Genomic DNA, 24,257 nt, shown 5'->3' on the forward strand with positions numbered 1-24,257 from the left:
ATGAGTTCCAATCCCAGTCCTGGTAGAAAAAACTCACCTTTATAGTATTTGAGGCCCAATTCTTAGGTATTTCATTATGCCTCCATTTGATGACTGTGATTGATTAAATGCTTAATAAACTATTAACTAAAATCAATCAGTGTCGTGTAATATAATTGTGTATAATTTTATCCTAGAATCATTCAAGAACTGTTCGTTCAATCATGACTTACATCACATTACAATGGTAATCATATGGATAGGAACAAGTTTCTTAGGATCTCCTACCATTTGGAGGTGGCACGACCAGGATTTGAATTGTGGGCTCCAGCTCCCACCACTTCAACCCGAGGATCGGGAACTCACCAGTCTGCCCAAGAACATCAACAAGGCCAATGATTAGGCAGGCACCAGTGGATCTCAGCAGTCCTTGTTGATACTTACAAGGCTGTGAATAGAGGATCATGGTCAAAGTCACCCTAAGCAGGAAAATCCTTGAGACCCCTGTCCAACTTCAGTGCCAACAAAGCCAGAAACCTTGTGGCTCTAGTGTAGAGGACCAGCCTTGAGCAAAAGCAGCTCATGAACTGTGCCCAGATCCTAAGTTCAAAGTCTGGGACTGGCAAAAAACAGAACTATACAGCAATCTGTGTAGCCATCCAGTTAAAGCAGGTCACCCTATTCTCTCCAACTGAATTGGACAGAATTTCCTGGGAAAAAGGCTGGGAGAACCACTGTCATCTTGACTCCGCCCATGCTGCTTGCTTCACAGGATTCTGGCCACACCCCCATTCTTTCATGCTTCTTTCTGACCAATGGGATACAAGAATGGTGGCCATGCCCACATTCCATGCTGCCAGGCAGCACTGGGATTCCCTCTGTTAGTTTACACCACTACCAGCAGTTCAGGAAGGTAGAAGGGGCTGAGTCCTGAGGAAGAAACTCGAGGTGACTTTGGAGTATAGTAGAAAATTGATGCTCCCACCCCACCTGACCCCTCCCCTCCCTTCACGCAGTGCCAGGTTTCAAACCTCAATCAATGTGTAGCTGCCAGCCGGCCTAAATCCCAGACCTGGTCCCTGCCCCTAGTCTTCTGCTCTGGGCCCATGTGTCCACAATGCTGGCGCTATCGCTGCTGCCCCAATTGGAGCAGCTGCCAACAGCTTCTCCCTGCAGCACAGGTGAGTTTCTGTCCCAACAACAACCTACCCTGGGTCAAACACCCCTCTGGGGGCACCATGATCCCCCTGCTTGTTTCCTCTCCATGGCGCTGATGAGCCACCTTTCTGTCTTGAGGATTTCTGAGATAGAAACTACAAATATGCTCAGGCTGGGCTGGATCCCGGTCCTCCTGTGAAAGGTATGCTCCACCAGGCCTGGTCCTCTGTAATTGGGATTATAGACATGTGTCATGCTCAGTCATCGTTTAACATGGATTATCCTAAACTCAGTCCATAGCAGCAGATTCTTGACCACACGTGAAGCTCTTGGTGGGGCCTCAACCATTGGACCTCAGTCTCCTCACAGGACAGTTGTGAGGAAACAAGGGATTTATACAGAGCGATCTCTGGAAAAGAGAGGGAATGGCCTTCAGATAAGGTTTTGGCAATTCTGTGAGCATATGACAGGAAGATACCAGAAAGGGCTCAGGTGGGGCCTGTTATTAATAGTGCAACAGGTGTGGGATTATGAACCGAAACATGGCTCTCTTTCATTACTACCCTATCCCAATAAGGAAGGGGATCCTTCACTTTATTCAGTTTTGCAGCTGGGGAATCCGAGGCAAAGAGAAGCCAGATGACCTACTTATGACCTCAAGTTCACAGGAAGCTCGGCCTGACTTCTCTACCATGCTCCCTAGGACAATGGGTGCTATTCAGTCCACTTCTTGTGGTGGGAAGTCCACTTCTTTCAATCGTGGTTCTTGAACTCTAGGATTGGGCATTGTTCCCGAGCTCCTCAGCTCAAGGCTAGCGCTTTATCACTTGATCCCACAGTGCCACTTCCAGTTTTCTGGTGGTTCTTTGGAGATAAGATTCTCAAACACGTTCCTCCAGGGCTGTCTATGAACCATGATCCTCATATCTTAGCCTCCAGTGTAGTTAGGATTAGAGTTTTATGCCACTGGCACCTGATTCAAGTGTAATTCTGATTTTCTCTCTCTCTCTCCCTCTCTCCTTTTCTCCCTCTCTCCCTATCTCCCACTCTTCCTCCCTCCCTCCCTCCCTCCCTCCCTCTCTCTCTCTCTCTCTCTCTCTCTCTCTCTCTTCTCTCTCTCTCTCTCTCTCTCTCTCTCTCTCTCTCTCTCTCTTCTCTCTCTCTCTCTCTCTCTCTCTCTCTTCTCTCTCTCACTGTAGCTCTCAGGAACGGGTAGAATGGGTGCTGTAGGAGGTGGGCCAACGTCCCCAGGTAGCTGGAACCCAAGATGGCCCACTCATTCTGGAGTTGGGCTGTGGGTAGGGAGCTGTCTCGTTCAGCATGTTGATACATCTCCATGAGATCAGCCCTCTGAGCCCTTGCAAGACTGTCAGGGTTATTCATTTTCCATCTAGCCTTACTGGATTTATTATATTGTATTCTTTTCTACATTATTTTCTAGCACCTGGCCAATATTATGGTACATAGTTACTGAATGAAAATGTAAACTTAAGAAAATCATTTAGGGATCTGGGAATGTGGCTTCATGATATGATGATTGCCTTGCATGCATGAAACCCTGAATTCAATTCCTCAGTACCACATAAACAGAAAAACACTGGAAATGGTGCTGTGCCTCAAGTGGTACAGTGATTGCCTTGAGCAAAAAAGCAAAAAAAAAAAAAACCAAAGCAAAAAACATTTAATTAGTAAATGAAAAATAAAGAACCCATACTTGGAATATGTAATTGCTCCTGCCATACTGACACCTGACAATAGTCCATAATTCATGTACTTTTTCTTATATTAGGATATTGTGTTGAAAAAAAGTTTTGTTCATTAGGTCAGAGCAATTAATGTCTTGAATGTGCTTAGATGTCAGGTGAAGATTAATTCTGGAAATTCAAAGATTCCAGGTTTTTGAATGGCCTCTGCTAATCACAATGAGAAGGGTAGTGTAAGTGAGATTTGGAAATCTTTTTGGTTATTCATGGCACCACAACGGCAGAGGCAAATTAACAGTTGTGACAGAAGAGAAGGAATAACTCCAGAATTAATGACTAAATGATAGTTACTAACGTATACCAGAAACGTTATAGAGAACCATTTTTGGTTATTGAACAAATAGTTATCAACTAGTCTTATTCCGCATTACCTTTAGCATTCTAAATCTCTTAGGCTACTTCTTAATCTCTGTGTAATACATCTATCTCCTTCTGTGCTGTTTTTTCTTACCTTAAATTCGTTGCTTTCTAAAAATCTCAGTCTTTCTATATTTCTCTATGAACATTTCCTGATACTAAATACACCTACACAGACTGCAGAGAATGCTAACTAAGGGTCCCATAGCTCATGAGTCATTAATGAAACAACATGGAAAAGGAGGACATATTTATTGTTACCTCAAATTTTCTGAAAAGCTGCAATGCCATCATTTGATTCAAATTTCTGTTATTTGTCTACATAGTGTCATTCAGTGCACATAAATGCAAATATGAGCTGGGTGCTGGTGGATCACGCCTGGAATCCTAGCTATTCAGGAAACCAGAGAATTGTGGTTCAAAGACAGCCTGGTCAGGAATGTCCATGAGACACTTATCCTCAATTAACCACCTGAAACCCGGAAGTGGTGCTGTAGCTTAAGCGGTAGAGCACTCAATTTGAGCTGAAGAGCTGTGCGAGTGTGCCCAGGATCAGAGTTCAAGCCCCACAACCAACAAAAAGTGCAAATATTACCTTAAGTTTCCCCAAAAGGAAGGACAAGATCAATAATCTTCCCAAGCAGAAAAAATAATTTCAAAAGGATTCAGTGCACCTACTTTTGCTGAGTTATTTAAGTTATGGCTTCTTTGCTAGACATATTCTCTTCCTTTAAAAATTGTCAAATACTAGCTTTACAATAAACTTCATCTAATATTTTTTGTTTCAAAAGAGAAGTCTATACAGTTGATGTCACTTAGCTTTCTTACTATCTTAATTCAAAGCCAAACCAGGCAGGAGAGTATGTCAAACTCTTATCGCAAATTGAACACCAAAAAACCAGAAGTGGAGTTTTGGCTCAAACAGTAGATTTCTAGCTTTGGGGGCAGGTGGGCAGGAAAGACAACTGTTCAGGGACAGGATTCAGCCTCTGGGTTCAAGGCTCAGGACTAGCACAAACTAAACAAACAAGCAAATAAAAATCCCAGATTTATCTTTGGGGCCCTACTTAAAGGTGAACTGGTCAGAGTAGAGGCTTCTTTTGCTGATCATATTGACTGGATCCTGCTTTTTTGGAATCCTTGTTGCTCTGGAGAACTCAGAACCAGACCAAAGGAATTGATAACTGACTTCTGCATCGAGAATCATCTCAGGGGAGAAATATCCATCTATAAGACACTTTAAAACCTCTATGTCTTTGTTACTTTGCAGGAGAACACTTTTAAAACAATGTTATTTCCTTTTGTTTTATACTGGCCTTCAAATGGTACATTATTTCTTTTTGTAACACTATGAACTAGAAGTTTACAGAAAAAAATTATATGAGTAAAGAACACACTCAAAAAGCCAGGGACAGAGTTTCCTTCAAGACTTGGGATACTTTTTTGTACAGTAAAAAGGAAAGCACAAGGTAACTTGAACTTTGTTTTTCCTCTATGTTCCATTCCTCTCCTGGGGTCAGTTTCCACATCCAGTAACAGTTACTTCCAGTAACAATCGATGGTGCTGCTTGAGGTATACTGAATGTTTTCTGGCTTCACTGCAAGAAGACTAGAACACCTATGGACCTGAGGTAAAACGTATTTCAGAGAAAATTTAGTAAAGAGAAAATATGAAATTTATATTGCTTATAAATATATTATACATGAGTACATTGAGTTCAAACTTTGTAAGTTCTCTGTAAGTTAAGGCGAATTTTAAATAGGAAGAAGGTTTTCAGAACATTCTTTTTGTGACTGTACGTGCTGTTCATTATTTTCCAAGTATGCATGAGCTAACAGTAGGGAAACAATAGCAATAATAGGAGAAAGAGAAGTTCTGTGTTTAAGTATAAGGGTTCCATACAGTATAGAAGACTACAAATAAGCAACATTGAAACAATAAAGCCAAATCCAGTATGTAGATTTATGAGAGTGATATACAGAAAGCAAGACTCCTATGTGGAACATGAAGTATGAGGCCACTCCCATTCTAAATCATGCTTGCTAATCATGCAACTTTGTAGAAAGTACAATGGAAGAATAATTCTGTTTTCAATGCAAGTCAGATATAAAAGCATGGATTTAACTGGAAAAATGTCCATCTTGTGAGAGCAGGGATTATGCTAGCAATAAACTGGTGCCTAAGATCTCATTTCTTTTTTTTCTTTACACACACACACAGACACACAGACACACAGACACAAACACACACACATACACACACACACACACACACACACACACACACACACACACACACACACACACACACATATATATATATATATATATATATATATATATTTGTTGGCGGTGATCTTGGGACTTGAACTCTGGGCCTGCGAGCTGTGTCTCTGCTATTGAGCTCAAGCTAATGCTCTACTACTTGATCCACAGTGCCAATTCCAGTTTTCTTTTAGTTAATTTGAGACAAGAGTCTCTGGGAGTTTCCTACCGGGGCTGGCTTTGAACCTCAATCCTCATATCTCACCATGACCCAGCTTACGATCACATTCCTAACAGTGTACACTCAAGATGTGTAATGTGTCTGTTCATCTATCTTTATAAGAATTCTTTAGTTAGGGATGAAAGGTATCTCAGAGGTACAGAGCTTGCCTCGCATGCATGAGGCCCTTGGTTCGATTCCTCAGTACCACTTAAGCAAAAAAGAAAAAAGACAAAATTGGCGCTGTGACTCAAGTGGTAGAGGGCTAGCCGTGAGCTGAATTGCTGAGGGACAGAGCCCAGGACAAGAGTTCAGGCACCATGACCAGACACCCCACCAAAACAACAAAAAAAAAGAATTCTTGAGTTAAAAATATGGGCTACAGCTTAGACATTACTCTCACAAAAATGTTTGTCGTTTAAAAGTTGATACTCCTGGAGAAATAAAACCTAAGAATGTAAAGGAGTCTGGGACGTTCTATTGGCATCCAGCCTGGGCAGAACACTCTTTGCAACAGTATATAAAATTAAGCAGTCAAAATCTGGATTGGAAGAATGGCTCAATTGATGGAATATCAGTCATGAGCAAGATTGCTGAATAAAAGCTTGAGGCTTTTGCATATATACATACAGACATACACATACACCCAGAGGCACTTATATATGTACACACAAATACACAAATGAAACAACTCTCAGAATGTGTAGAAAAGTTACAAAACAATAAATATATGTCCTGAACAAGACTAGAATCAAGTGATAATTTTTAATATTTGAAAGTCCTCAAATGAACTTCCTTCAAATAAGTTTGAGAATATTACATTGGTAGGGATCAGAGATAGTAAAAATCAATAATCATTATTAAAGGGATCAGATCCATGGAGGAATGAATCAGAGATCTGGCCGGTGCATTTGAAAATGTTCATATCCTGTATCAAATGTTAGAACATCTTTGAAAATAGTAGATAAAGTCTAAGCAGTCACTCTGGTGTATAATATCACTGGAGAAGTTCAGAATTCGTAGTCTATATCTAGATAAAATAAAAAAAGAAACTATGGCAGGGCAATGTGATACAAGCTTAGAATTCTAGCACTGAGATTAAGACAGGAGATTAGATAATGGAATTTCATAGTGATACCTTCCCTGGACCAAGGTGTATAATTTTGTCTTAATAAAACAAAACAAACAAGAAAGGAATACATAGTTGGACATTTGGGCTAATTTTGTCATTATGTTTTGAGAAGTCAAATTTCCTGTTGAAATGCAACTCATACTTAATCCTCACTTGTGTTTTAAATTCTCTCTTCATTACAGAACATTCCTAGATGCAAAATGACTCATGATTCCCATCCAAAATTTGAAAAAATAAGTTATCATCATTCTGTTGTAACCCAAAGAAATGATGAAGAATTACACAAGCTTAAGCTTGGAAAAATAGCAAAGTTCATCTAATGAAGGATTTTGAAGATCTTGCTAAATTAGAATTTAGATTTAAAATATTTTGGTTTTGTTTGTAATTTTATATTCTATAGGATTCTACAAAATTGTTTTTAAGTAGAGGGTTTAATTGACATTCACAAATGATTTTGCATTCTATGTGCCTAGAATATTCTTTCAAAAACTTAGTAAATAGATAATTCCAACAGTTCATGTATGAAATGATAATGTGAATGTTGTAGACAGAGTTGCCAACAAATTGATGACATTAATTTATAAATTTAGAATAAGAGAAATTTTTGGAATCTTTGGTATAACATGGTATGAAGAGCATAATCGTGTGACATCTTCTTTCTTCTACCTGTATGTAACACAGGAAGCAATTTCCTTAATTATTTGCTACTGTATACACTGAGAAAAATGTTACGTTTGGGGTTTGATTTTATTTTTGTTTTTGTTTTATTGGTTTGTCCTAGGGCTTTTACTCTGGGCCTGGACACTGTCTCTGAGCCTGTTTATGCTCAAGGCTCGTGCCCTACCACTTCAACCTCAGTGCCACTTGCATCTGGGTTTTGCTGAGAAGTTTATTGGAGATAAGAATCTAGGGAATATTCTTGCCTGGGTGGGCTTTCAACTATAATCTTCCAATCTTAGCATCCAGAATTTATATGATAGCTAAAAATTATAAATATAAGTAATATTTGCAAATGTTCTGATCTTAAAAATACCAGTGGGGGGAAAATGATGCAACCCAGTTTATTGTGGTGTTCTTACCAGAACATGAATCGCATCACATTAGCAGAGCTGTATTTTTTCACAATAGAGATAAGCTATTCATCATATGAATTAAGGGAAGTTTGAGATGCACCCTAAAAGTTGGAGAATTTTGGGCTAGGATGACTCTATATCATAAATATTGGTATTGGTGGTCATAAAAATAATAGCTTATTGTGATAAACAATTGCTTACTCTTGAAGAATTCATTATTACCGATGCTACATAGTTTTATCCTCTACCAGAACATGGTTATTTTTCTGTTGTCTCTCAATCTGTAACACCCAATTGGAAAATGCATCTATTGCAAAATTACATAACATGCAAGCCGGTATTGTTTTGAATCTCTCAGGTATGGAATCTTCAGAATTTGAAAATGAGTAATTACTAGTCATTGGAATGTTGACGAACACATATATTCTGTCTTCTTAACAACTTATTTACTTTTACAAGTTATTTGTTTCCATAGAATTAAACTGTTTTCGCTTTTAGTATGAGAAAGTACTATATTTATTCTTTTTTCAAAATATTGGTAAGTATATTGTGAAAATATTGTCTAGTCCGATAGCATTCAAGTTGATGGTCCTCTGATTAAAAAGGGGTAATTAATTCAAATTAGACACCAAAAGTATGGAATTTTAAAAAGTTACTACATAAAGAGTACTATGTACTTTACCAATACAGTGAAATTTTATTTCATGCAGCTTATTTTTTAAATTTAATTTTATTGTCAAAGTGATGTACAGTGTGGTTACAGTAATTTTAAGGTAGTGAATACATAACTTTTCAAACTTGTTACCCCTTCCCTCATTTTCTTCACAGTTTTCCTTCACCCCAGTACCCCTCACAAGTTGTAATGTACATTTCCAACATATTGTCTTGTGAGTATTGCTATTGCATTGGTTTGCCTTTGTCCTTTGTCTCACCATTTTGTAGTTCCTCTTCCCTTCCCTAATTAAGGTAAATATATACACAATACACAGGCTACCAAAATCAAATACAGCAGGGAAAAAAGCATAGGGGAAAACCCCAAAAGAAAATGGAAATCACATAGTATATTAAAAACAACAATCGCAAATAATACTCTCTGTTTCCATATCTTGGAGTTCATTTTGCTTATCATAAGATTATAAGGTTATATATATGCATAACAAAGCCACTGGAAAATAGTAGTTTCATGGACACTATATCATGAAAACAACATGTTAACTGTTTTTGATATTAAAGGTGGAGTTAGGATTGATGAACTGGTGGTTCTAATAAAGGAATTTCACAAGAGTTTTAAAATTATGACAGGTTTGGCTGGGAAGGTGGCTCAGTGGTAAGAGCGCTTGCCTTGCATGCCTGAGGCCCTGGGTTCGATTCCTCAGCACCACATAAGCAAAAAGAAAAAAAGCCGGAAGTGGTGCTGTGGCTCAGGTGGTAGAGCGCTAGCCTTGAGCTGAAGAGCTGAGCTACAGCGCCCAGGCCCAGAGTTCAGGCCCCACGACTGCACACCCCCCAAAACTGACAGGTAAATTTTAATTTGTTCAAACTTTTTAACAACTTAGCCTATTATGAAAATTTAAAATTTCTTGGGAAAATAAGCTTTCATGCAAAATAATCAATGGAGACTTAACTGAGAGGGAGCAAAGTGGGTGAAGATGGCTCATGTTCATACTAAACAAACAAACCTCAGAACCCTTGTTATAAGTCCTGTAGGTTCCCTTGAGAATTGTCCTTACCCAGGAAATCTACTCACTGTGTGAAACAAGGTTGTAGTGGAATTTAAATTCAACGTTCTTAAAAAAAATCAAAATTTGTGTATTGATTTAATTACAAAACAGTAATTCTCTGAAAAAGATAATTTGGGTCAAAATATTTAGGGAAAAAGTGCACTCAAAAATGTTTGTAATACGTTCTACAATGTCTTTGCATGTGAAGCACTGAACTACAGAAAAAAACCTGATTGGATACTTGAAACCAATGATTTCACATTTCTTAGTAGCTCAAAAATATAATATCCTTATTAACTTGAGATAGTGAAGACTTCTCTTATTACATAAGCCAAAAAGTTTTGGGATCAGAAAAGAATTGAGCAAATTGAAAAGTCAAGAAAACGCGTTCTTAGAAGCCCTAGCTAAGCATATTGGCTTCAGCAGTGGAGGGAGACCAAACTTTTTGATATATTGTCTTAATATTTTTGCTACCTAAAGTGATTTTACAGAGCCTATTTAGCTCACTACAATTTAGAATGGATTGAATGAAGACATGAAAATAAATTCCACATCCAAATAAAAGAGTTTTAAAAGAGAAACAAACCATGAAGATGTAGCAGTGGGGAAGGACTTATAGTCCTTCAATTTCACTAGACTTGAAGCCAAGAATCTGTGATTAGTTGGAAATCAAGCAAGAGCTAAGAGAAGGACAGAGACATAGGACATAGGAGCATTGTCATTTTGTAACAAACACTGTCATAAAAGGTATGGATGATTTAACTCTATTCTTTTCCATACATCCTTCTGAGCAAATGCAAGACCAAGAGAAAGATAATCTATTGAAATAATTTTTGAAAGAATAACTTCACTGATCCTGATATGGTATCTAAAGAGAGTCTTAAGAGAGAAGATAAAAGTGAAGTATTCTTCGGTTTCCTCTAAGCATTTTGTTAGCAAAGTATATCTTTGAGGTTAGAAGTGATTGAACCAAAAAGTGGTGGAGTACCCATGTTTTTTTAAAATTTATTTTATTTGTGAACATACTGTACAGAGGGGTTACAATTACATGGGCAAGATAATGCATACATTTCTTACCAAGCATTGCAGCCTCCTCCATTGTTTACCCTTTACCTCCCTTCACAGCCTCCCACTCACCCCCCACCCAATCCTTCCTCCCATCCCCCCCCAGCAACATTGTAAAGCTCATTTTTGACATGACAATTTATACTTCTCATTGTTGCAACAGGTCCACCTGAATCCTTAAACGACTTGTTTTTCCCCATCTCCTCCACAAGTTATACTGACATCAAATATATTGAAAGTAGGGGTTATACTGTGGGGGAGGGACATACAAAGCAACAAAGAAATAATCTTATAAATGCGTTAGAAACACATGCATGAAACAAAAAAAAAACATTAAAATACCTATCTAAGGATTCATTTTCCTAACATCACATTATCTGACTTTTTCCGCTTGACTCATACATATACTAGATATTGCAAATAAGGGAAACCATGGGACCTGTGTTACTTTGTGCCTGGCTTACTTCACTTACTATAATTTTTTCCAAGTTTTTCCATTTCCTAACAAATGGGGCAATGTCATTCTTTCTGATGGAGGCATAGCATTCCATTGTGTATATATACCATATTTTCTTGATCCATTCATCTACTGAAGGGCATCTGGGTTGGTTCCATATCTTAGCTATGGTAAATAATGCTGCAATATACATAGTTGTGCTGGTAGCTTTAGTGTGGTCTTTGTAAACATTTGGGTAAATGCCCAAAAGTGGGATTGCTGGGTCATAGGGGAGCTCTATGTGAAGTCTTTTGAGGAACCTCCATACTTCTTTCCAAAGTGGTTGAGCAAGTTTACATTCCCACCAACAGTGAAGTAAGGTTCCCTTCTGTCCATATCCCCTCCAGCATCTGTTGTTGTTAGAGTTCTTGATTTTTGCCATTCTAACTGGAGTGAGGTGGTATCTCAATGTTGTTTTGATTTGCATTTCTTTTATGGCTAGGGATGTTGAGCATTTTTTCATGTGTCTATTGGCCATCCCTCTTTCTTCTTCACAGAAGTTTTTCTTTAAGTCTTTAGCCCACTTATTTATTGGGCAGTTGTTTCTTTGAGGATTTGTTGTTGGGGGATTTAATATTTTGAGTGCCAATTATATTTTAGATATGAGACCCTTGTAAATTGTATGGCTAGTGAATATCTTCTCCCAATCCGTGGGCTTTCTAGTGATCTGGCTAGCTATGTCCTTGGCCAGGCAGAAGCTCTGCAATTGCATGCAATCCCATTTGTCCAACCTTTTTTTTATTTTATTTTTTGTGTTTTTGGGTCTCTATTAAGAAAATTTCAGCCTGTGCCAAGGACACCTAGGGTTTCTCCTATTCCATCCTGTAATATTTTCAGACTGTCTACTTTGACTCTGAGGTCTTTAATCCATTTGGAGTTGATTCTGTTGCAGGGTGATAAATAAGGATCTAGCTTTAGTTTTCTACAAGTAGTTGATGAATTTTGCCAGCACCATTTACTGAAGAGGCTGTCTTTCTTCCATTCTATTTTTTAGCTCCCTTATCGAAAATTAGATGGCTATGGGACTGTAGGTTCATTTCTGTGTTTTCAATTCTATTACGTTGGTCACCTTTTATGTTTTACTTCATCTTTCACTATTTGGATTCCCTTTAAATTTGCATCTTGTCTTATTGTCCCAGCTAGCATTCTAATACTAAGTAGTTGAAGAGGAGTGGAGAGAGCAGACATCCTTATCTCTTTCCTTAATTAATAAGAAATGGCTTTAACTTTTCACCTTTAAGTATAATGCTGGCTGTAGGTTCATCAATTCTTAGAAGAAAGAAGAGCACTGGAGCAATATCAGTTCCAAATTTCAAACTATACTAAAAAGCCACAATAATAAGAAGAGCTTGGTACTGGCACAAGAACAGTTCTGAGGACCAATGAATAGGACTGAAGACTCAAAAATAAACACACTGACATATTGCCACCTAATCTTTGACAAGGGAGCTAAAAAAAATACAACGGAAGAAAGACAGCCTTTTCAGTAAATGGTGCTGGTAAAATTGGTTATACACCTGTTGAAAACTAAAGCTAGATCCATATACATATTTATATATCATATATATCATGCAGGGTGATATATATATATATATATATATATATATATATATATATATATATATATATCTTAATAGAGAACCACAAACAAAACAAATCAAAGAGAGGTTGGACAAATGGGATTGCATCAAACAGCAGAGCTTCTGCAAGGTAAAGTTCATAGACAGCAAGATCAATAAAAAGCCCACTTACTGGGAGAAGTTCTTCATGAGTCATAAAACAGACAAAGTCTTATATATAAAATATACTTAGGACTCAAAATCATAAATACCCCAACAACACATCCTCAAAGGAACAACTGTCCAATATCTAAATTGGCTGAAGACTTAAAGAGAGACTTCTTTGAAGATGAAATAAAAAAGAAGAAGTATATATATATCTGTAATTTGGAGAGAGGAAGGGATATAGCAGAATGCTTAAATGGGGATTCAGGTTGACCATTGTGACAGTGAGATGTACAGGACACTGTGCAGAAAATGAATTGACAATCTCAGGCAGGTGTCGAGGAGGGAGGAGTTGGAGATGTGGGGAAGGAAAGGATGGTAGGAGAAAAACAAAGGAGGAGGTAACAATGCTGTATACGAAATGTACTCATTACCTAGTCCTGTAACTCTGAGCCCTCTGTACAGTATTTTTACAATAAAAATATATTTAAAAAAATCTCTGCCTGCTGTAGATTTCCAGTGCTGCCCTCGGAATTGCATTTTCTGCCTATTCTGGCTGTGGTTAGGTCCACCTGCACAATGGATCAGTAGTCTTCAAGGCATCTTGGTCTTCCAGTGGGACTTGGATTATCCAGAGGTGGTTGGAACCAGGCCAAGGACAGGACAAAACCACTTCCAGGACATGCCTTCCTCATTACACAGGCAACTAGGATTGCAAGCAGAATTTCTCTGAATTTGACTCCAGAAATCTATCAGTGAACCAAAAGGCAAGTCCACCAAACACCTCACTCTTCCCCCCCATTTCCTCCTTTCTCCTTCCCTGGGAAAGTAGAAAATAATTTTGCAGGTTTTGACACACACACAAAATGCACACCATCTCCCCTGGTAAACTTGGTTTCAAGTCACTGAGTCATGTCAACGGATAATGCTGCATTCATTATTCTGGATAACATCTTCAGGTTGTTTGATGCCTTAATTTGTTGTTGTTGTTGTTGATGTTGTTGGTAGGGGTGCCTGAACTCTGGGTCTGGGTGCTGTCCCTGAGCTGTTCAGCTTAAGGCTAGCGCACTACCACTTTAGCCACAGTGCCACTTCCAGTTTTTTCTGCTTATATGGTGCTGAAGAATTGAACCTAAGACCTCATGCATGCAATATACTGACTCTACCACTGAGTCTTCTTCCAGCCCTAATGATTTAATTCTTTAAAATTTATTTTTGTCAATTATGGGCCTTGAACTCAGGGCTTGGGTATTAACATATCCCAGATTTCTTTAGCTCAAGGGGAGCCCACTCCCAATTGAGCTACAGTGCCACTTTCTGTTTGGAGATAACTGACTCACAGACTTTCATGCCAGGATTTGCTTTGAACAGATGAATTTTTAAATTATATTTCTCCTAGGTGTTTATTGGAACATTACAGTTTTTCTGGAATTTAAAGTTTGCTGTAAACCTTTGTCTTCAAGTAATCCAAAAGTATTAAATATTACATTTCGACGCTATCCTTTAGCACATCCATTTTGAAATTATTATCTTAAGATGAAATTCTAATTCTTTGTAGTCACAACGCATTAAAGTCCAAATAGGAAATATGCTAATTTCAGCAGCCTTGGCTCTCTTTCCTCTTTTTTTCTCTCCAGTATCTTTTCTTGTTTTGGAACAAGTGTCATGGACTGTCCAACCAAGCAAAAGGAAGATTATTCAATTAATTTAATAGAAAAGGAATCCAGCCTACCTGCATCTCAAGGGAACTTTGAGTATAATGTTAATCTAACAGTGGATTTTCAGTCATTTTGATAATTTTTTGTTTAACCACTCATTAAAGAGGTTCCAAAAGGCTAGATTCAAAAATCATGTTCTGCTTTCTAAGAATGTTTAATAAGCTAGTAATTCAACAAAGATTACATGGTGAAGAATTTCTCTTTTATCATAGCCCTTACCACTGATCCCTTCCCTTCAAACTTGTAGCTTTGTTCAGTTTTCTTGTTCCAGCATTCATTTTGGTATTTGCTTCAGTAATATCCTTGTAGGATTTGACAATGAAATCCCATTAATTATTAGAGAGCTCAATTCATATTGCCAAAGGCAGACTCATGAGCAGTTCATAAAGCATAAACTATTGAGAATCATTAACATGGTCATATGCAAATATTCCATAAATTAATATAAGTACCACATAAATGTGCATCTTCATATACTTTTAAAAATGCAAAGTAGTTACATATATATGTCATAAAATAATTCAGATCACTGGTAGAAGAGATTAAGCTAAAATTTTTATTTATATCATCCCCAATATTTTGTGAAATTTTCTTTTCTCATTAACATTCACCTTAGGACCTGCTTTTCCTAGCAACAAGTTATAAGTTGATATCCTTAGATTTTAGTCCCCTCTGAGTAACGTCTTTTCTTTCCACCACTAGTTAGTCCCTCATGTTAAATACCTGAGGAATAACGTCCCATTGTGCCTGCAAGAGAAGTACCCAAGTCGATTGTCTGTGCCTACTCTTGCTTTGATTTGTTTGTGAATGTGGAAGCAGAGACAGGGGTGTCAGAGATCAGGTGGCTGGAACCATGGTGTTAAGAATTATGGGTAGCAAAATGAGTAGCAGAAAATAGGATACCAGGGAAAGGGTAATTGTGACTGTAATTGCTGAGTTGTATTGTCAGTAAATTGGGTAGCAGCAACAGCTTTGCAGGGGTTGGGGCAGCTAATACATGTATCCAGAAAAATTTAGCAGTGACAAGGAAACACAGACAAAATGAAAGATAAAAGTTGTGAGGCATTGTGGGAATTCTTTGTCTACCCATTCTAAAAACATAGAAGATGGTATTTTAAACTAAAACTACAAAAGAAAATTTAAGTTCTTGGTGCTAACAAATCTGTCCAGGTGTTATTACATTAAATAGAGAATTCAAAACGGTTTTTCTTCATGAATACAGAGATCAAAGATATTATAATTCTTATTTCAAAATGCAAATTAAAGGGGAAAATTAGTCAGGAGATAAAATTCATATTGAATGTTAATATTTAAGAAGAAAAGAAGATCCTAGATGTCGGACTAAAGACAAAGCAATATTAGAGCATTATATGTTCAATAATAATTAAGAAACTTTAATTGAAAAATTGAGCTAGAATGTTCACATCAGGAAAAGGCAAGCAATCAGAGTCTACCACCAACAAAGAAACATCATAATGTATATCTCAGAAAAAGGAACCAAGTTCCTTATCCTTGATGTCAATGATACACATAACCCCCCTTACAAACACACACACACACACACACACACACACACACACACACACACACACACACACACACACACACAAATTATGCAACAGCTCAAGCTACTCACATCCATTCAACATGAATCAAAGATCTTCTTGTAATACTTGAAACTTTAAACTTTGAAGTCTTACTCTGGAAACATTACAGGAAGGAATAGGAGAAACCCTAGGTCTCCCTGGCACAGGCCGAAATTTTCTTAACAGAAACCCAGAAAAACAAAAAATCAAAGACAAATGTGACAAATTGGATTTCATGAAATTGCAGAGCTTCTGCATGGCAAAGGACATAGCTAGCAAGATCACTAGAAAGCCCATGGATTGGGAGAAGATATGCACTAGTCATTCAAAGGATAAGGGTCTCATATCTAAAATATACCTGGGACTCAAAAAATTAAATCCCTCAACAACAAATCTTCAGAGAAACTACTGCCCATTAAATAAGTGGGCTAAAGACTTAACGAGAAACTTCTCTGAAGGGGAAAGAAGGATGGCCAATAAACACATGAAGTAATACTCAACCTCTCTAGCCAAAAAAGAATTACAAATAAAAACAGCATTGAGGTACCACCTCAGCCAATTAGAATGGCTATACTCAAGTACTCTAATAACAACAGATGCTGGAGGGGATGTAGTCAGAAGGGAACCTTACTGCATTGTTGGTGGGAGTGTAAACTTGTTCAAACACTTTGGAAAGCAGTATGTAGGTTCATCAAAATACTCCACATAGAGCTCCCCTATGACCCAGCAATCTCACTGTGGGGCATTTAACCACATGATCACAAACAAGATCATAGTAAACCTATCAGCACACCTATGCTTATTGTAGAATTATTTACCATAGCTATGATATGGAACCAACCCAGATGCCCCTCAGTAGATGAATGGATCAAGAAAATGTGGAATATATACACAATGGAATTCTATGCCTCCATCAGAAAGAATGACATTGCCCCATTTGTTAGGAAATGGAAAGACTTGGAAAAATTATATTAAGTGAAGTAAGCCAGACCCAAAGAAACATAGGTCCCATGGCTTCCCTTATTTGCAATAACTAGTATATGTCTGAGGCAAGCAAAAAATTCAGATAAATGGATGTTAGGGAAATGAACCCCAAGATAAGTATTCAATTTTTTTATTTAATGCAGTTGTTTCTAACATATTTTTAAGATGATTTCTATATTGCTTTTTATGTCTCTCCCCCTGCTTTCACTGTATTTGATATTGGTACAATTTGTGTAGGGGAAGGGCATAAACAAATCGTTTAACGACGGGTACAGGTGGACACATTGCAACAATGAGATATACAAGTCATTATGTTTAAAAATGAACTTTACAACTTTGGTGGAGGGAGGAGGGGTTTGGCCATCTACTTTCCAGCTGATCTATAGGTGTAGAAGCAAAACATAATACAAAGCAATACAAACCAGTTCTTACTATAAATAATTTTTCTTTGAACATCTTAAAAATCAATTCTGACAACATGCAATAAAAAATCCCTAAGTTTAAAGCATTCTTCTAGACAAATTGAAGAAATACTGAGAACATGTATTTTAAGAATAATTTCAGAGAGCTTGAACTCAGGGCCTGTGTTCTGTCTCTGATATTTATTACTAAAGACTAGTGCTGCCACTTTGAGCCACAGTGCCACAGTAAAGTCTCACCAATTTTCCTCTCCATACTGGCTTTGAACTATGATCTAGATGTTTCAGCTCTCTGCATAACTAGGTTTATAGGCATGAGCCCTTGCACCTGGCTAGAATAATTGCTTACCTGAGACAGAGGCCAGTTAGTATTAAATGTCATTCATGTTTAACTTTGTAAAATAAAGTTAACTGAAATGCCTTCCACTAGAAATAAGGAATTAAATGTGTAGGTGGGTTACAAAGTTCTTACCAAAAGATACATATTTTCCTTGCTTTGTTTTTCTTCCAAAATTGTTTGCTTTCCAGAATCATACCTTTTCTTTCCTTGATGGTTTCTTTAGTTTATTTCATACATGCCCACAGCTCCTTCAACTATCAATTCTTATGTGAAGACCTTGCAAATATCTATTTTCAGTCCAAACTCCTTGTGTGCACCTCTCATCCATATATTCAACTGACATAAAAACTTGTGAAACAGTAATAATCTCTTATCATTACTGGATATTAAAGTGTAAGTAAAATTTAAGAAAATAAAGAATAACATAAATAAATATAACATGATTTTAATAGTAATGCTAAACATAAATGCAACGTCGATTATTTTCCGGAGCAATTTAATAAAAACCTCAAGGAAAAGAAATCAACTTTTTTGAGGGCTGATATTATGGTTTAAACTTAGGACCTTACCTTGTCACTTAGGCTTTTTCCCTCAAAGGTGGTGCTCTGTATTTGAATGACAGCTCCCCTTCCAACTTTATTTGGGGGATTATATAGAGATAAGAATCTCATGTAATAAAAACATTTGTGTCCCTATCTTGGGGTTCCTTTCACATAGCATCCTCTTATACAGTACCATGTACAAGTTACTCCAAGTAAGATTAACCATGGGACCTTAATCACTTAATATAATTGTTTCTGCGTCTTTCCATTTCCTAGCAAATGGGGCTATGCCATTTTTTCTGATTGGACGCATAGAATTCCAGTGTGTGTGTGAGTGTGTGTGTGTGTGTGTGTGTGTGTATCACATTTTCTTGATCCATTCATCTACTGAGGGACATCTGGGTTTGTTCCATATCTTAGCTATGGTAAATAATGCTGCAATAAACATAGTTGTACCGGTAGCTTAGTATGGTCTTGTTTGTGATCATTTGTGTAAATGCGCAAAAATGGGGACTGCTGGATCATAGGGTGGCTCTAAGTGAGGTCTTAGAAAACTTTATATCAAGTGAAGTAAGCCAAAACCAAAGAAACATTGGTCCTATGTTTTCCCTTATTTGCAATAACTATTATATGTCTGGGACAAGCATAAAAGTTCAAAAGCTCTGTCCATATGACCAGATAAGATGCTGTTAAGCAAAATGAACCCCAAGATAGGATTTATAATCTACCATGTGTTTTTTTTATGTTCCTCCCCCATGGTTTAACCTTTGTTTTCACTGTATTTACTGTCGGTGCCCTGCATCTTGTATACACCCTTCTCTAGCTTCGGGAGGGGAAGGGACAAAACAAAATAGATAAATAGTGATACAGGCTGATGCATTGTAACAATGATATGCACAAGACACTATGTTGAAAAAGTATATTTACAATATAGGTGGGGAAGAGGGGAAGGGAGTAGAGGGGAGTGTATTTGTGGAGGTGGGAGGGAAGGGGAGCGGAAAAACAAAGGAGGAGGTAACAATGCTTGATAGAAAATGTACTCATTAACTTGCTCATGTAACTATAACCCCTCTACACAGCATTTTTACAATGAAAACCTCTTTTTAAAGATAGAAGGTGTGTCGGGCATCGTTGGCTCATGCCTGTAATCCTAGCTACTCAGGATGATGAGTTCTGAGGATCACGGTTCAAAGACAGTTCGAGAAAAAGTCCGTGAGACTCTTATCTCCAATAAAACCACTATAAAACCGATGCTGGTGCTGTGGCTCAAGCGGTAGAGCACTCTTCTTGAGCTGAAGAGTGCAGGGACAATGCTTGTGCCCAGAGTTCAAGCCCCGAGACCGACACACACACACACACACAAAACAGAAGTTGTCATGTACACCAAGTATAGTAGCCCCATCTGTAATCCCAGCTGATTGGGAAGCAGAAATGACAAGGTTCTTTTTCTCAGGCCAGGCCAAAGAAATAATTGCCAAGACAGCCATCTCAACAAATGAGCTGGCCATAGTAGTTCACATCTTTAATCCTAGCTAATTGTGTGGGAGACAAAAGAAGCGATCTAAGATCATTCAGTCAATCTGAGATCAAACCCGGGAAAAAAGTTCAAGACCTCAAGTAAATAAAATGGACCAGAGTATGGCAAAAGTAATTGAACTGCTTGTTGCTATACAACTAAAGTCCTATCTAGCAAGCAGAGAACACCTGAATAGAACCCTAGTAATACTTCTCTCTTCCACCAAAAAGCCTAAATAACTTTGTCCTATTGGAACATCTAATTTCAAGGCCACTGACAGATCAGAGATGGTGATATCTTAAAAATTGGGTATTCAAAATAGACAAAGTTCTTTAGGTTTTGAAAAAATTGAAAAGATAGGAAAATGCATGTGATGTTTGTTAACTCCATAATTCTTGAAAACATAAAATATACTCAAGTATTTAATATATATCCATATGTGTGCATATATCCATGTATGTATATATATGTGTGTGTATATATATAATCATATATATATACATACATATATATGTATGGTTCATCTCTTTTCTGTGTAGCAAATTGTTCAAATGAATCTGTACAATCACTACTCAAAGGCATGAATAGACAAAGAGAATGAGCAGAGAACTCATACTCAGGAATCAATGGTTAGCCCATAACCTGAAAATCTTTTACATCAGTTTGCATGTGTCAGTTACTGCAGTACAGGGACAATACAATGGCAAATGAGATACCAGGCAGATGAAATGAGAAATGAGAGATACAAATGGTACAGTATTCTTCTGATGGGTAAGTAGAATTTCCAGTGTGTTTATGAGTGTGTGTGTGTGTGTGTGTGTGTGTGTGTGTGTATGAGTGTGTGTGTGTGTGTGTGTGGGTGGGTGTATTACATTTACTTGGTTCATTTCTCTCTTGAGGAGTATTTGGGCTGATTCTGTAAGCATGGTTGTGCTGAAAACGTTACTATATCCTGGTTTGTAATCTTTTGGGTAAATGCCCAGGAGTAGAATTCCTGGATCATATGGAAGTGGGTAGTCAATAGAGGAGTGAAGTGGGAAAAGGTAGAAGATTGAATAGGAGAAAAGGGTTAAAATGCAGAGAGGAATCCAGTAAATATCCTACAAAATTAAGAAGAGTGAAGGAAGAGGTGTATAGGGGAGGGATGGATGAGAATGTTGAAAGAGTTGACATTGATCAAGGTATATTGTACGCATAAACTGTTTTGTTTAATGATAACTGCTTTGCTACTTAATAATTAAAAAATCATGTCCCTACAATGTTATGCAATTAGAAGCAAAGCAGGAGAATCTGCTCAGATAATCTCTAGGGTCAATAAATCTTTTTGATTAGGATAAGTTTTAGAACAACACTAATGATACTTATCATCTGAAGAAAATTTAACGATTTCCAGCTATTTAAAATAATCACTTTTGAAGATATGGCTCAAGTGGCAGAGTGCTACTTAGTGAGCAAAGCTGTCAGATAATGAATTCAAGTCTCAATCTCGAACACAAGTAAAAACAATAAGTATAATTTGGGCACTTTCCTGGGCATTAGTAGTACCTTATATCAGAACGCAGAGATCTGGGGATCTCAGTTCAATGTCATCTTAGATTGGAACGTCTGTGAGACTCTCATCTCCAATTCACTGTCAAAGAAAGCTGGAAGGGGAATCATGAGTTAAGTGGTAGAATGCTAGCCTACAGCAAAAAGCTCAGGGGCAGAAACCAAGCCTTGAGTTCAAGCCTTAGAATAGTGCATATATATACACAAAGAAAGTAAGTCACTCAATTTCTCAACCTTCCATTTCCCTAATCCTAACTCTAATCTTGGACAGAACCCTAAGAGTAACCTTGATGATAATAGTAACCTAATCCTAAAATTAATGGAAAACACTCGAGTATCTAACAGATACTCATTGTCTTTGAAATGATTTGCAGTTTGTTCCAAATCCTACAAATTCCCTGACTTGGACCCTGAAATAGTTCCCTATTATGAATCATTAACCTCATATCTTCATATCATGAAAACTATCTCAGTTTCCACTGATCTTAACGTTTACAGAACTCCTGTATCTCCAAAAAGGAGTTAAAGGTTTATTTAAAATATACTTCAATACATAACACTAACTATATATAAATCTTACTAGAAACCTAAATCTAAATTTAACCCAATTCAACCTTAAAAAGTAAAACTCTGTAGTTTTTGTTAAATCTCAAACTTATTTTACTTGAAAATATTAGCAGAAAACTCAGTTGTACCATAGAGCTTACCCTTCCCTAAGCCTAAGTCTACCCTGACCTAGAACAGTAACCCTAAATCTAGAACTAATAGCCTTTGGATTCTAAAAGCTATACAAATACATTAGTATTTATTCATCTTAATTTTGATTCAACTCATTTTTCTAAAAATAGTTTGTAGTTTTACTCAGTATCTTGCCATTTTTTTAATTTAATTTTATTTTATTTGTGAACATACTGTACAGAGGAGTTACAATAACATGGGCAGGATAATGTGTACATTTCTTACCAAGCATTGCAGCTTCCTCCTTTGTTTACCCTTCACATACCTTCCCAACCTCCCCCCTTCCCCCCAATCCCAATCCTTCTCCTTCCTCCCCCTTTCTTCCCCCCCACCCGCACCGACCTTGTAAAGCTCGATTTGGACATGACAACTTGTACTTCTCATGGTTGCAACAGGTCCACCTGTATCCTTAAACAACTGGTTTTTCTAAATCTCCTCCACAAGTTATACTGACATCAAATATAGTAAAAGCAGCCATTTTATTGTGGGGGAGGGACATACAAAGCAACAAAGAGATAATCTTATAAATGCGTTAGAAACACATGCATTAAAGAAAAAAAACATTAAAATACATATCTAAGGGTTCATTTTCCTGACATCACATTATCTGACCTTTTCCGCTTGACTCACACATCTACTAGGTATTACAAATAAGGGAAACCATGGGACCTATGTTTTTTGGGCCTGGCTTATTTCACTTAATATAGTTTTTTCCAAGTTTTTCCATTTCCTAACAAATGGGGCAATGTCATTCTTTCTGATGGAGGCATAGAATTCCATTGTGTATATATACCACATTTTCTTGATCCATTCATCTACTGAGGGGCATCTGGGTTGGTTCCATACCTTAGCTTTGGTAAATAATGCTGCAATAAACATAGCTGTGCTGGTAGCTTTAGTGTGGTCTTGTTTGTAAACATTTGGGTAAATGCCCAAAAGTGGGATTGCTGGGTCATAGGGGAGTTCTATGTGAAGTCTTTTGAGGAACCTCCACACTGCTTTCCAAAGTGGTTGAACAAGTTTACATTCCCACCAACAATGAAGTAAGGTTCCTTTCTGTCCACATCCCCTCCAGCATCTGTTGTTGTTAGAGTTCTTGATTTTTGCCATTCTAACTGGAGTGAAGTGATATCTCAATGTTGTTTTGATTTGCATTGCTTTTATGACTAGGGATGTTGAACATTTCTTCATGTGTCTATTGGCCATCCTTCTTTCTTCTTCAGAGAAGTTTCTCTTTAAGTTTTTAGCCCACTTATTTATTGGGCAGTTGTTTCTTTCAGGATTTGTTGTTTGGGGGTTTAATTTTTTGAGTTCCAACTATATTTTAGATATGAGACCCTTGTCCGTTGTATGGCTAGTAAAGATCTTCTCCCAATCGGTGGGCTTTCTATTGATCTTGCTAGCTATGTCATTTGCCCTGCAGAAGCTCGGCAACTTTATGCAATTCCATTTGTCCAACCTTTCTTTGATTTGTTGTGTTTCGGGGTTTCTATACAGAAAGTTTCGGCCTGAGCCAAGGAGACCTAGGGTTTCTCCTTTTCCATCCTGTAATGTTTTCAGAGTGTCTGCTTTGAGTTCAAGGTCTTTGATCCATTTGGAGTTGTTTCTGGTGCAGGGTGATATATAAGGATCTAGCTTTAGTTTTCTACATGTACTTAACCAATTTTGCCAGCACCTTTTACTGAAAAGGCTGTCTTTCTTCCATTCTATTGTTTTAGCTCCCTTATCAAAGATTAGATGGCTACAGGTCTGTAGGTTCATTTCTGGGTTTCCAATTCTATTCCATTGGTCCTGAGGTCTGTTCTTATACCAATACCAAGCTGTTTTGATTACTATGGCTTTATAGTAGAGTTTGAAATTTGATATTTATATTCCTCCAGCAGTGTTCTTTCCGTTGAGGAGCGTTTTTGCTA

The sequence above is a fragment of the Dipodomys merriami genome, unplaced genomic scaffold, assembly GCF_024711535.1.
Source record: "Dipodomys merriami isolate MVZ:Mamm:240054 unplaced genomic scaffold, mDipMer1.0.p SCAF_582, whole genome shotgun sequence".
Taxonomy (NCBI): Eukaryota; Metazoa; Chordata; class Mammalia; order Rodentia; family Heteromyidae; genus Dipodomys; species Dipodomys merriami.